This window comes from Labeo rohita, chromosome 3 (genome assembly GCF_022985175.1).
Source record: "Labeo rohita strain BAU-BD-2019 chromosome 3, IGBB_LRoh.1.0, whole genome shotgun sequence".
In the NCBI taxonomy this organism is placed as follows: domain Eukaryota; kingdom Metazoa; phylum Chordata; class Actinopteri; order Cypriniformes; family Cyprinidae; genus Labeo; species Labeo rohita.
Window position 1 is genome coordinate 5603020 of NC_066871.1, and position 12345 is coordinate 5615364.

At 35.6% G+C, this 12345-nt stretch overlaps 1 protein-coding gene across 13 annotated transcripts in view; it reads right to left on the reverse strand.

The window, feature by feature from the left end:
* arhgap44a (Rho GTPase activating protein 44a) overlaps positions 1–12345 on the reverse strand; it is a 76097-nt gene that overhangs the window by 42848 nt on the left and 20904 nt on the right. Inside the window, exon 1 of one of the 13 annotated variants that reach the window (XM_051102074.1) lies at positions 5786–5965. The exons of the other annotated variants lie outside the window; for them this stretch is intronic. The gene's annotated coding sequence lies outside the window, so the exon portion shown is untranslated. Of the gene's footprint in view, positions 1–5785; positions 5966–12345 lie in introns of those variants that run through there. 13 annotated transcript variants of the gene reach the window in all.

The window sequence follows — 12345 nt, forward strand, 5'->3', positions numbered from 1 at the left end:
TGAATCTGAGGGAGAAAATACTATCATAGTTTTTTGACATACCCTAACTGTCTTGACCCAGAATACACAGAGTTCAGGGAGAGAAAGACAAGAAGAGCGTTTGAGATTAAAAAGTATTTAAATTGTATTTTTTAAAATGAAAATAACCAAATAAAATAATCGTTTCGCTAGATAAGACCCTTCTTCCTCGGCTGGGATCGTTTACAACCGCATTTGGGATTGTTTGAAGCTGCATTTAAACAGCATTTTGGAAGTTCAAACTCGGGGCACCATATCAGTCCATTATATAGAAAAAAATCCTGAAATATTTTCCTCAAAAAACACAATTTCTTACGAATGAAGAAAGAAAGACATGAACATCTTGGATGACAAGGGGGTGAGTACATTATCTGAAAATTGTTGTTCTGGAAGTGGACTTCTCCTTTAAGCTGCACTGAACAAAATTTAAAGTAGTTCACCTACTGTATGATTTACTGTGGTCTTGATATTTTATTTATTTTTTATTTTTTTGCGCTGTGTAAATAAGTTCAGAGCGCGCATTTGCGTACCGACATGATTGCAGCTGTTAATGCACAATTACCATTTTAGATTGTCAAACTGTAATACTGCATAAGATTTCTATTCGAACAGAAAGCATAATTCTAGGCTATTCACTGCCGTTTTCAAAGCACAATGCAAAAATGTGACATTTTATTCACTGACACTCTTCACACCCGATGGAAGCACGTATAGATACTCGCTGGCAGCCCGCCAAAATAAAAGCCTGTTAATTTAGGTTTGAAAATGATGCAAATTCACATAAAAAAGTAAATATTATCATTTTATTTTTAAGTTTACAATAAAATAATTGTATTTTTATGTAATACTGCCTTTATATTTTAAAACATAATAGTATAACAACACTATATTATTTTGTTTTTTTACTTTATTAAAAAAATAACTAAATAAATAAATAAATTCCAATTTTATTATTAATTAATTAATTATTTAATTTTGTTAGAGTTATATTTAATGGGTCACACTATGTGTAGTGTGAGGACCAAACCAAATCTCCAGGTACTCTTATGAGAACCAGGCTAAAAAACTTGTGCACCCCTGGTTATATAACAACAGTTTTTTTAAACATTTTTCCCCATAATGTAAAATTGAATATATATGTCTGGTATATATATATATATATATATATATATATTTTTTTTTTTTTTTTTTTTTATTAATTTAATTTAGCTAGTTGCCAAAGCAAAACTTAGTTACTATACTAAAATACCTGCAGTAAACACTATATAAACATAATAATAATAATAAACAATAACTAATAGAAATTACAAAAACATACAACAAAATTGTTAAAACTTTAAGTAAAATGAAAACGAGAAATATGAAAATAACTCAAAATATAAGAAATTATTATATCATATTAATTATATTATATTAAAATTTTATACGTACATTACACAACACATCAGACACAAAATTTCAAGAAAAGCATCATAGGTTAAGCAGTACTCAAAATCCAAAATTGGTCAAATTAACCCTCAAAATAATCTTGCATTTCTGCAACTGTGAAAAAAAAACCAAACATATTTACAGTATTTCATATTGTTTGGCAATACTATAAGTTATTAAGATATTTAAAGAATTTGATCCAAAATTAATTAAATTACTTATTTAAAGTAAATAATTAATGACACTTATATTAAAAATTTTAATACAAATGTAATATTTAATTAAATTAAATTTAAGCCATATTTAATTATTTTATTGTATTTTATTTTGGGGTTTTTTACATTTTCATTCATTACTTTTGAAAGTCTAAAGCCTTGAAACATTCCCTCCTCTCCCATTTTACACACTTTAGTAATTAATAATTAAAAAGAATATCATCCTAAATAACAGTTTTCATTTTTGCCCTTACTAAAATCAGTATGCTGGTTTTCCTTCTGTCGGTGACTCATCACTCAGTCTGCCTGTTTGCTTTGAAGACGACATGAAACAGACCCTATTGACTTGCCATAGAAATGTACCCAGTCTTATTGTGTATGATTCATCATTGCACATTATTATATAGACAAAAAGTGTTTGAATATAATCTTTCTTCAAAAGTTTCCGCAATGTCTATGTCTCTTCTACTGACATAACCAAGTCCATGTGAGAAAAATAAACTATTGTAATTAGATGAGCCACATTCAGCCAAGCTAGTATGTGAGCAGACGTATTACATGAATGAGACAAGATGCTACACCTCATGCCAATCACAAACAAGCTACAGTTAATTCAGTTATCATATTTCACAAATTACTCTGTTTACTAAACAAAGGTGTTTTTGTTCCCCTTAAAATGACTGTAATCCACAGAGTTACGAAACTCCCCCTCCCCTGCTTTCGAGCAGCAGTATCCTCCTGTTTCAGGTCGATTGATTAAAAAAAAGTTTCCGAAACCCAGGCTGCCTACAACAGATGCTTCAAGCTGAACCGCTCTCCTACACTGCAAATTTCCCAAGGCAAAGACAAAAACAAACAAGCGGCCTGGCAGAGGAGAACAGATGATGCATGTGAATGACCTAGCGCTCACTGAGACGGGCCTGCTGGGGCCGGGCCAGAGATGAGGCACTGACCGGGGACTTTAGAGCCTAGACAGTCCCACACACATCTACTCGGCCAGTCAGGAGACTCACGAAGGCTCTACTCCAATCACTCTTCGACATGACTCATGGGGAGCAGGAGAACTCTCAAAGATGCCAATTAGTTTGCAGACATCTTGAAGAGATGGTTCTTTTTATAACGGTGGTTGCAAAGCCGCACTGCGTTGATATTTCCTATTCATGAGAATTAAACTTCTGAAATTAATTCAGTGCTTAACATATATAATTTCTACCTACTGGGCTGTGCTCTTTGGAAACTTTTAAAGACCTTTAAAAATGTAAAATTCAAAGCGTCTATTGGATTGATGGAATGTTTGCCATTCAGAATTTCTGCAGGGAAATGATGTCATGACATTCAAGCCATCACAAGAAAACACTGGGAATTTTTTTTAAAGCTTTCATTGGATATAGATTCCTTTTTGCTTTCTGATAGTGTCATCATAGGCTCACTGGAAATACGTGCCTCTGTATGCATTTCTGCAAAACTGAAAAAAGTACCTATATGTACATACAAATCACTGCAGTTTTCAGCTGAAATGAACACTAGAGGCAGTAAAACTCCGACAGATTTTATTCCTTTTCACACAAAGTATGATTTACATAGAGAGATTTGATTAATAAAGCCTAATTTTCACACAACTATCTGCTTGATTTGAAAATTGATACTTTTGAACGCTGTCGTCACATACACAGCTTCATATGCATAAGTTTTCTAATTCAGTAAGTTTCCTCAGTAGCTCATGCGATACGACGTTGCACTTGAGTGATGAACTTCGGTATGAACCTTGTGAAACTACAGTTCAACAAAACAGCTTAAATCCACATAAGGATGTTAAAATAGCATGGCTATTTTTTATTTGTTAACACTATCGGGTAGGTTTAGGGTTGGGTTTGGTGTAGGGGATACAGTATTTTCAACATGTATTCAACACGTATATTTGAATTCTTAACAGCCACAATACGTACCTCAAGCAGCATAATAAAAACGCAGCAATATGTGCCTGTGCCACGCTCACGTATTGAACCTGTGTTTTAGTGCCACTTTCTAGACATTTCACTTTGAAACTGTAAGTTATGTACTTACAGTGTTGCAAAAACGTATATAGAGGCACATATTTCCAACGAGCTTGGGTTTGAAGCTTTAAACCCTTGATTAACACTAGAGGTCTTCACGATCTGGTTTGCTTGGATCTGAAAAAAACTGCCTAAGACCCACACGGGTTTGGATCCAGAACATTGACAAGTGCCTCAGCCACTGGTCAAGAAAAACAAATTCTTAATGTAATTTGTAACTATTTCACATTTTGGCAAAACAGTGTTTGATTCGTATGAATTTTTCAGATTCCTTTCATATGTTTTCATACAACCTGCTTACGCCACACTGACAGTTTAGAGATCGGAAGCATGTTTTCCTAAAAAAAATATCTTAATTTTCATTTAAATCACATTGTATGGATTTACATTAAAAAATGCCATAAAATAGTTGTTTCCTCATGAGACCCGGTTGCTTAAAATTTATATTTATAGCCTCAGGTAATTTCAAATAAAGGCATTTTACCGAATGGACCAGAAAAGCTCTGATTTCCTATAAAATATGGCAAACTTTCATTATTATTTTGGGGCTTTTAAGGGGATAGTTCACCCCCCAAAAAACTTCTGTTATTAATTACTCACACTAATGTCGTTCCAAAGCCTTCGTTCATCTTCGAAACACAAATTAAGATATTTTTGATCAAATCCGAGAGCTTTCTGACCCTGCATAGACAGCAACGCAACTACTATGTTCAAGGCCCAGAAAGGTAGTAAATGCATTGTTAAAATAGTCCATGTGACATCAGTGGTTCAACTGTAATGTTATGAAGCTCTGATAGAACTTTTTGTGCACAAAAAGAAAAAAAAAATGTATTCAATTTCTTTTCTTCCATGTCAGTCTTTGACACACGTTCACGAGAGTACACGACCATGGTACACTACGGTAAACTATCCCTTTAACAATATTTTAATAAAACACACACATATTTAGCCCAATAATGCTACAACATTACTATATCCCCGCCTCTCTGTTCTTGGATTTCATGGAAATCATGGAAAGCTGCATCCGAATTGCTTGATTAATCAATGAAATACTTATTTCGTTACTTGCAGCTCTAATCGTTGCCATTCATCAATTATCCTAAGCAATTATATATCAAATATACTAAACAACAGGTTTATTGTGCATCATTTTTTCTAATTTACTGGTTAATCAAAACATACTTGGCAGATAAATGTAATTCAATTACAAAAATAATAAATGCAGCCCTAATCGTTGCCATATATATATTCTATTACAGAAAACCACCTGAATGCAATGCCAGCCTAGCTCAACTAAATTAAAATAACAAAAAAAAGTATATTTCATGTTGTCTTCTCTCAAAAATCCATGCAAAAAAATTCTCCAACATTTGTGACATACACAAACAACACACGATCTGGCAACATGGGTTAACAAAACATAGATAACAGGAGGTGTTATGAAATACCAAAGAATGTAGGCAAAAAAAAAATGAGCATATTTTTATATCTACACCTGTCATGGTGTTTCTTATTTGTCATCTCTATTTTTGGTCTGTGTGATACTGAAAAAGACACTCCTTGTCACAGGCTTTGAAAGAAGTGCTGCCTTTTATATTCAGGTCCAGTTGGGGTCAGAAAAACTCCTTTATTAAAAATGAATTTATGCATGCTGGGTTTACCCAAGTGAAAAACAAGTGTGCTTCCATAATGTACTTAAAGTGCTTTTAAGTGTACTTAAAATTTTCACGCACTAATTTTGTAATTAATATACTAAAGATTACTCTTTAGTACTTCTTAAGATAATTTTAAGAATATCTAAGTGTACTTAAATGCTTCATTTTGGACAGTAGGAATATGAACTACAATGTGCTTTAACATACTAACTCTGTATTTTAAAAAAAAAATGTATTTAGTATTTAGTATTTAGTAAACCCATTTTTCATACACTAGCAGGTTCAAGTATATAATATATAAATAATTTTTGGCATATTAAGTACAAAATTAGTGTGTGGAAATAGAGCACATTAAGTACATGGTACAAGTGTAGACAGGTAAAAAATGATCTGAGTCAGATACAAATTTTCAGACCTGAGGAGTCCTCAGTGACACCCATCTATGACCATCTTTCATGCACGTCTCTCTAATTCCTGGAAAACTTGAATGAAATCCCTGCCATTGAGGACTATTATGAGCACAGTCCGATCCCAGCCAAAGAATTCCAAACTCGGTCTGTGCACACGGCACTTCCTGTGTGAGCGGGCTGGTGCCTGACACCGAGGGGACCGCAGGAACAATGTGTGTACGGACGGCCCTAATCACAGACCTCAGACCAGTCAAGACAACGGCCACACAGACTCACACCCTTTCTCCTACCCACTTCCTGTCCTGTCTGCAAAACCTCTTCCTGCAATTGTGACTCGAGCAGAGCCACGCCGATCCGCATAATAGCCATTCTACAGCTTTTATTTAAAGACAGAATGAGACTTTATCACCGCAGAGAAGAATAGTGCTGCTATCGGGGCTCTTATCTGATGCCAACAGCCCTGTGGTGGAGGGATTGTTTTCGCCATCTGTTCCTTGGCTCCACTTCTTCCTCCATCTTATTTCAAGCACTTCGTCAGGCCTACAACAGTTGGCACTTTCCAAGAATAGGGTGCAAAATAGGGCCTGAAACTCTTAAAAAATTAAGACCTTTTTTCAATTGGTCAGTGAAAAGAGGTGCTCAAGCTAAATATTATATGAGCTGTTACTTATTCATTTTTCAACCCTGCATTAAATAGTGTGTAGAGATACCAAAATGCCATTTCGGAAGTGTGTCATCTTTGCTGTGTAAATTTGGCATAAGACAAAATGCTGGTTTGTACTAGTAATTAATAAACTTATATTGACCTTAATTCCAGTCCAGTGGCTATTAAGTGCAATGGTGGAAATAAACATAATAAGGTGGTGAGGTTATATTTTAAATAATATGATTTTTTTAATATTAAATAGTGTTTCTGGCAACCCAAATCTGTAAAATCTATGTCTGTAAAAAAATAAGAGCTTTCGAAGCTTTTGAAGCTTTCAAAGATAAACTACAACAGGTAAACAGGTGTATGGATGCACTTTCCTGTGACAAAAAGATGCTAGAATAGTTTGTTTGGCTGCCGTGCTTGTTAGGCTGAATTATCAAGAGGTGGGTTATCAAAGAACTATTTTAACAATGTCCTTACTACTTTTCTGGGCCTTAAATGTGGTATTTGCATTGCTGTCTATGCAGGGTCAGAAAGATGTCATTAAAAATATCTTAATTTGTGTTCTGAAGATGAACGAAGGTCTTACGGGTTTGGAATGACATGTGGTTGAGTAATTAATGACAGAATCTTCGTTTTTGGGTGAAAAATGTTATCTACTATCGATCTTAAATGAATTTAACGATAAAATATAGCTGAAGCAATGAGTAATTGAAGCCATTTTAAGATGGTTAAAATGGGTGAAAAATCATAAAAACAACCACTAGTAATATGATTTAAAGTTCAGTGTGAGGTGACAATGACACACACAAAGATTGGTGTCAATATGTCAAAGCTTTGCAGAGATACAGCCTCAGATGCAGTTTGACATATTTACAGCAAATTTGTGGATATGTTAAACGAAAACTGCTTCGACATGAAATCCACAACTTTTTGCCAGCATGGTCTAAAGATGATCCACAAATTTGGTGAAAACTGGATCAACGGTCTAGGAGGAGTTTGAAAAAGTAGGGTTTTTTTTGGCATTTTTTTTTTTAAATCTTCATAACGTTTTGAGTACCATCAGGACATGACGCTAAATGAAACTTTCTGAATACCATCATGGCATGATGCTGAAGACACATAGTGAGATTTCGAATGATACGGCAATGCGTTTGTAAAATATAGCATTTTAGGACAAAACTCAAAATGGCCAACAACCAAAATGGCTGGAAAAATTGGGTATGGTTCGATTTGGCATCCACCGGATCTAAAGATATCAGTTTTGCGAAGTTAGTCGCAAAAAAAGCCCTTTTTCATATCTCCTGACCACTAGGTGGTACTGCTCCGAATGTTATAACACACACCAAGTTCGGCCTCAATACGCCAAACCGTTGTGGAGATATAGCCTCACATCCATTTTGCGTGCTCTTCGTAGAATTCGTTCACGCGTTATTCGAGAACGGTTTGACTAATCAAATTGAATTCCATAACTTTTTGCTAACATGGTCTAAAGGTTTTTCAAACTATTAAAAACAGAAAAAAACTCAGCCTTTTGATTTTTAAAATTTGGTGTTTATTCAGCACATGTATGAGAAGCTTTGGACAAGTGGTGGCGCTAGAGAGTTTGAGTTAGAGACTCCAAACTTGCTATGGTTAATGTTGAGACTTTCCTCCATCAGTTTGACAAATTTCATAACTTTCCCGCAAGCGGTTTTATGGCCTGCCATAGACATGAGAGAAGAAATGGAAGAAGCAGAAGTAGAAGAAGAAGAAATCTAATGAATACAAGAGGTGCCTTCGCACATTCGGTGCTTGGCCCCTAATAACAATTTATCAAACATATTTAATAGCTCCAACAACAAGAAGCTTTAAATACTGGATTGATTAATGCTTCAAAAAGAAGTAATGGAGCCAGTGATCTGCATTTGCGAAAAGTGCTATCTGAAGCTTTAGGTATCTTTTTAAAGAGCAGCAAAAGGACAATATACTAATAATGTACTTAGGCAAGAGAGAAAGGTTACATTTGTGTGTTTCTGACTGAATATTGCATCCAAGCAGTCTCTAAAAGTCTCATATAGTGGGATATGAGGACAGTTATCTGGGGCATCACACAGAGAAGTGGACCATCTCTTTCTTAAGGATGTTCTACATGCAGCCAGACAATATAATATGGAGAGACTGTGAGCAAAAAGAAGTAATTTTGTTTGCCTGGCAAAGGACCAAAATACCAAATATGGAAATTAACAGGTGAGTACTATGAACACACGCAAACAAAAATATCTCTGTTTACTAGTATTCTACACTGTTATATTTCCTCCACAGATCTACACACAACATGATACAGAGAGCAGAGCAGCTGTGGGTCTGTCATCCTGCATGTGTTCAAACAGCCCTTGGCAGTAAGGCAGAGTAAGGGTGCCTACACACTAGAGAAAGCTCTGCTGGAGCCTCTGATGGAAAGAAATCAGCCACAACATTAAAGAGATAGCTCACCCGAAAATGAAAATTCTGTCATTAATTATTCACCCTCATGTCGTTCCAAACCCATTAGACATTCGTTCATCTTCGGAACACAAATTAAGATATTTTTGATGAAATCTGAGAGGCCCAGAAGGTAGTAAGGACATCGTTAAAATAGTCCATGTTGAATTTTCTCCTTTTGTTCATATGACAAGCTCTCACATTCTTCCTCTGCATCAATGGTGTGCAGACACCCTAAAGTGGTGAGGACCCGGAGGACTCTAGCAGGCAGATATATCCATCCAAGTGAAGCCATCCTACTCACTGGGCGGCTACACTTGTCTACCGACTCTGCTTCAAAGAGCCATTTGAGCCCGACAGGTAGTCATTCCCCTGCTGCCATGTCTTGGACAGAAGATGAGCCCCAGAGAGCCAGCAAGATGACAGAAGCATATGTTTAAGAGGACACTTGAGTGTCTCCCGCAGCCTCTGACACAGGAAGCCAGAGGGGATTGTTACCAGGAACAAGATCAAAGCCAGGGGTCTGTATCAGTGTGGATCTTTACAGACACAGACTTTACACTGTTTATTTTCAGAGGGAGGAGTTTCCTCCTGGGATATCTGACATGCATTTGGTCTGCCTATCATGTCAAGTGCCAAAAGCAAATTGCATTTTGGATAGGACAGGATATACAGTTGAGGTAAAGTTTACACACACCTTGCAGAATCTGCAAAATGTTATTATTTTACCAAAATAAGAGGGATCATACTAAATGCATGTTATTTTTTTATTTAGTACTGACCTGAATAAGATATTTCAAATAAAAGACATTTAGTCCACAAGAGGAAATAATAGTTGAATTAATAAAAAAAAACCCTGTTTAAAAATTAACATACACTTGATACTGTGACTCTTAATACTGTGTTGTTACCTGAATGATCCACAGTTGTGTGTTTTTTGTTTAGTGATCGTTGTTCATGAGTCCCTTGTTTGTCCTGAACAGTTAAATTGCCCGCTGTTCTTATGAAAAATCCTTTAGGTCCCACAATTGCTTTGGTTTTCCAGCATTTTTGTGTATTTAAACCCTTTCCAACAATGACTGTATGATTTTGAGATCCATCTTTTCACACTGAGGACAACTGAGGAACTCATATGCAACTATTAGAGAAGGTTCAAATGCTCAATGATGCTTCAGAATGAAACACAATGCATTAAGAGCCAGGGGGTGAAAACTTTTGAACAGAATGAAAATGTGTACATTTTTCTTATTTTGCCTAAATATCATATTTTTTTCCATTTAGTACTGCCCTTCAGAAGCTACAGAAGATACTTACATGTTTCCCAGAAGATGAAATAAGTCAAATTTACGTTGATCTTCAAATTCAAAAAGTTTTCACCCCCCTGCTCTTAATGCATTGTGTTTCCTTCTGAAGCATCAGTAAGCATATGTAAACTTGTGAACAGGGTCATTTTTATAAATTCAACTATTATTTTCTCTTGTGGACTATATGTAAACATCTTTTATGTGAAATATCTTATTCAGGTCAGTACTAAGTAAAAAATAACATTTTGCAGATTTTACAAGGTGTATGTAAACTACTTATTGACCTCAAACATAGGCAGGATGTGGAAGGAAGAATGTAGTTTGTATGCGTGATTATTTGTAACTTGCATAATCTGCATGACGTGGCCTACATATCAACTTTATTAGAAGTAGATAAATAGCAGTTTGAGACTGCCATCTGTCACCATCTCTCTGTACTTTACTTACAGAATTGAGATGCCTGAACCTGAAGCCTTAAAGGGATAGTTCACCAAAAAATGAAAATTCTGTCTAATTACTCGCCCTCATGTCGTTCCAAACCTGCAAGACCTTCATTCATCTTCAGAACACAAATTAAGATGATTAATTTGAAATCCAAAAGCATTCTGACCCTGCCTAGACAGCAACGCAACTACCACATTCAAAGTCAAGAAAGGTAGTAAGGACATTGTAAAAATGGTCCATATGACATCAGTTTTATCGATGTTTTTTTTTTATTATCTTTGCTGAATGAAATTTACATCAGAACACCTGATGCAGGGTTTCCTCTGAGAAGGCCAAAGGAGGCAATGACTCTTCAAATGAGAACCTATGTATGAGAACATTAAAATATGAGCAATATAACAAAATTCAAGATCAAATTGTGCGTAAAGCACTCATTTTTCTAAAGTAATACTGTTTAACTGTGACACTAGCAGATCTTCTTTCCCTCAGTGTTTGCACTGAGTTTACAAAGCATGGTGTTTAATGTGGGGGAAATGACAATTTACATATAAAAAGTCACATAAAGGGAGGCAGTGCTGTGATTGGCTCATTACCCTCTCAACATCATAATGCCAACCTCTCATGTTTGCAAACGGTCTGCAAACCAACCCGAACTGGTGAAAATGGACAGACTAATTAATTACAAACTAATTATTTAAATCACAACCCCTCTGTCAAATGAAAGATACACCTACGTGTCTGCATCCTTTGGTATTCACAGAAAATATATTGACTAATGGTCAGAAAAAAGGTGAGTTTTAGTAATAACAGTCAAACAAAACCGCCAAAACATGCACAGGATTCAAAGCAATCTCTTCAAAAGAGAGAGATGAAACATGTATATCATAGCTAGAATTTGCTAAAATATATTGGGATGCAATAGAACTATTCAAAACACTCCTTTGCATAAATCAAATCACGAGCAGATACAACTGAAGAATATAGAGAATTTTCTACACTCCATCATATTCTATACTCCCATTATGTACAATAATTTAGCTCCATACAACCATTTTCCAGCATCTCTGACTTTTTGAAATAAACTGCATGTTTGTCATGCACCTTTAAAACTTTTATGTAAATGACCTCTGTTATGATTGGCTAATCTCTGCTCACCAACATAGTTCACACTGTTGTTCATCAAGCCAGGCCAAGTATTGAATACTGAATAGGCACTGATATGTGAACGTGGGCGGTCATACTGTATGTTCACACGCTGATGGTTGTCAAGGCAATACTATCCCGTTTTTTATTTTTTTGTGGCTTATTTTCCATAAAAATGTGTGTGGAGTGGGAAAGCAGCTTTGCATTTCGAATGTCAGAGTATGTCTGCATAGTACATCAAACTCATATTTCAAAAGAGCAAAGAAAATCCTATTTTCCATGACATGTCCCCTTTATCAAGCTCCAGCCTTTAACCCCAGGGGTGATTTTAAGACTTCAGCCTTAAGACGGTTCGGCTTCATAACTGAATATGAGATGATGTGGCTCAGGGGAATATTTCTTGCTAGAGGTCACACTTGCAATTTGTCTGTATTCGACCAGGCTGGCATTTTACCTTCCAGCACAGTGAAGTTATGAAGCAGTTGCTTATTGGAATTGATGCTTCTGTGGAGAACCTTTAACATCTATGGAATCTTTCCATGGTTCTTTATTAAAAACGGTT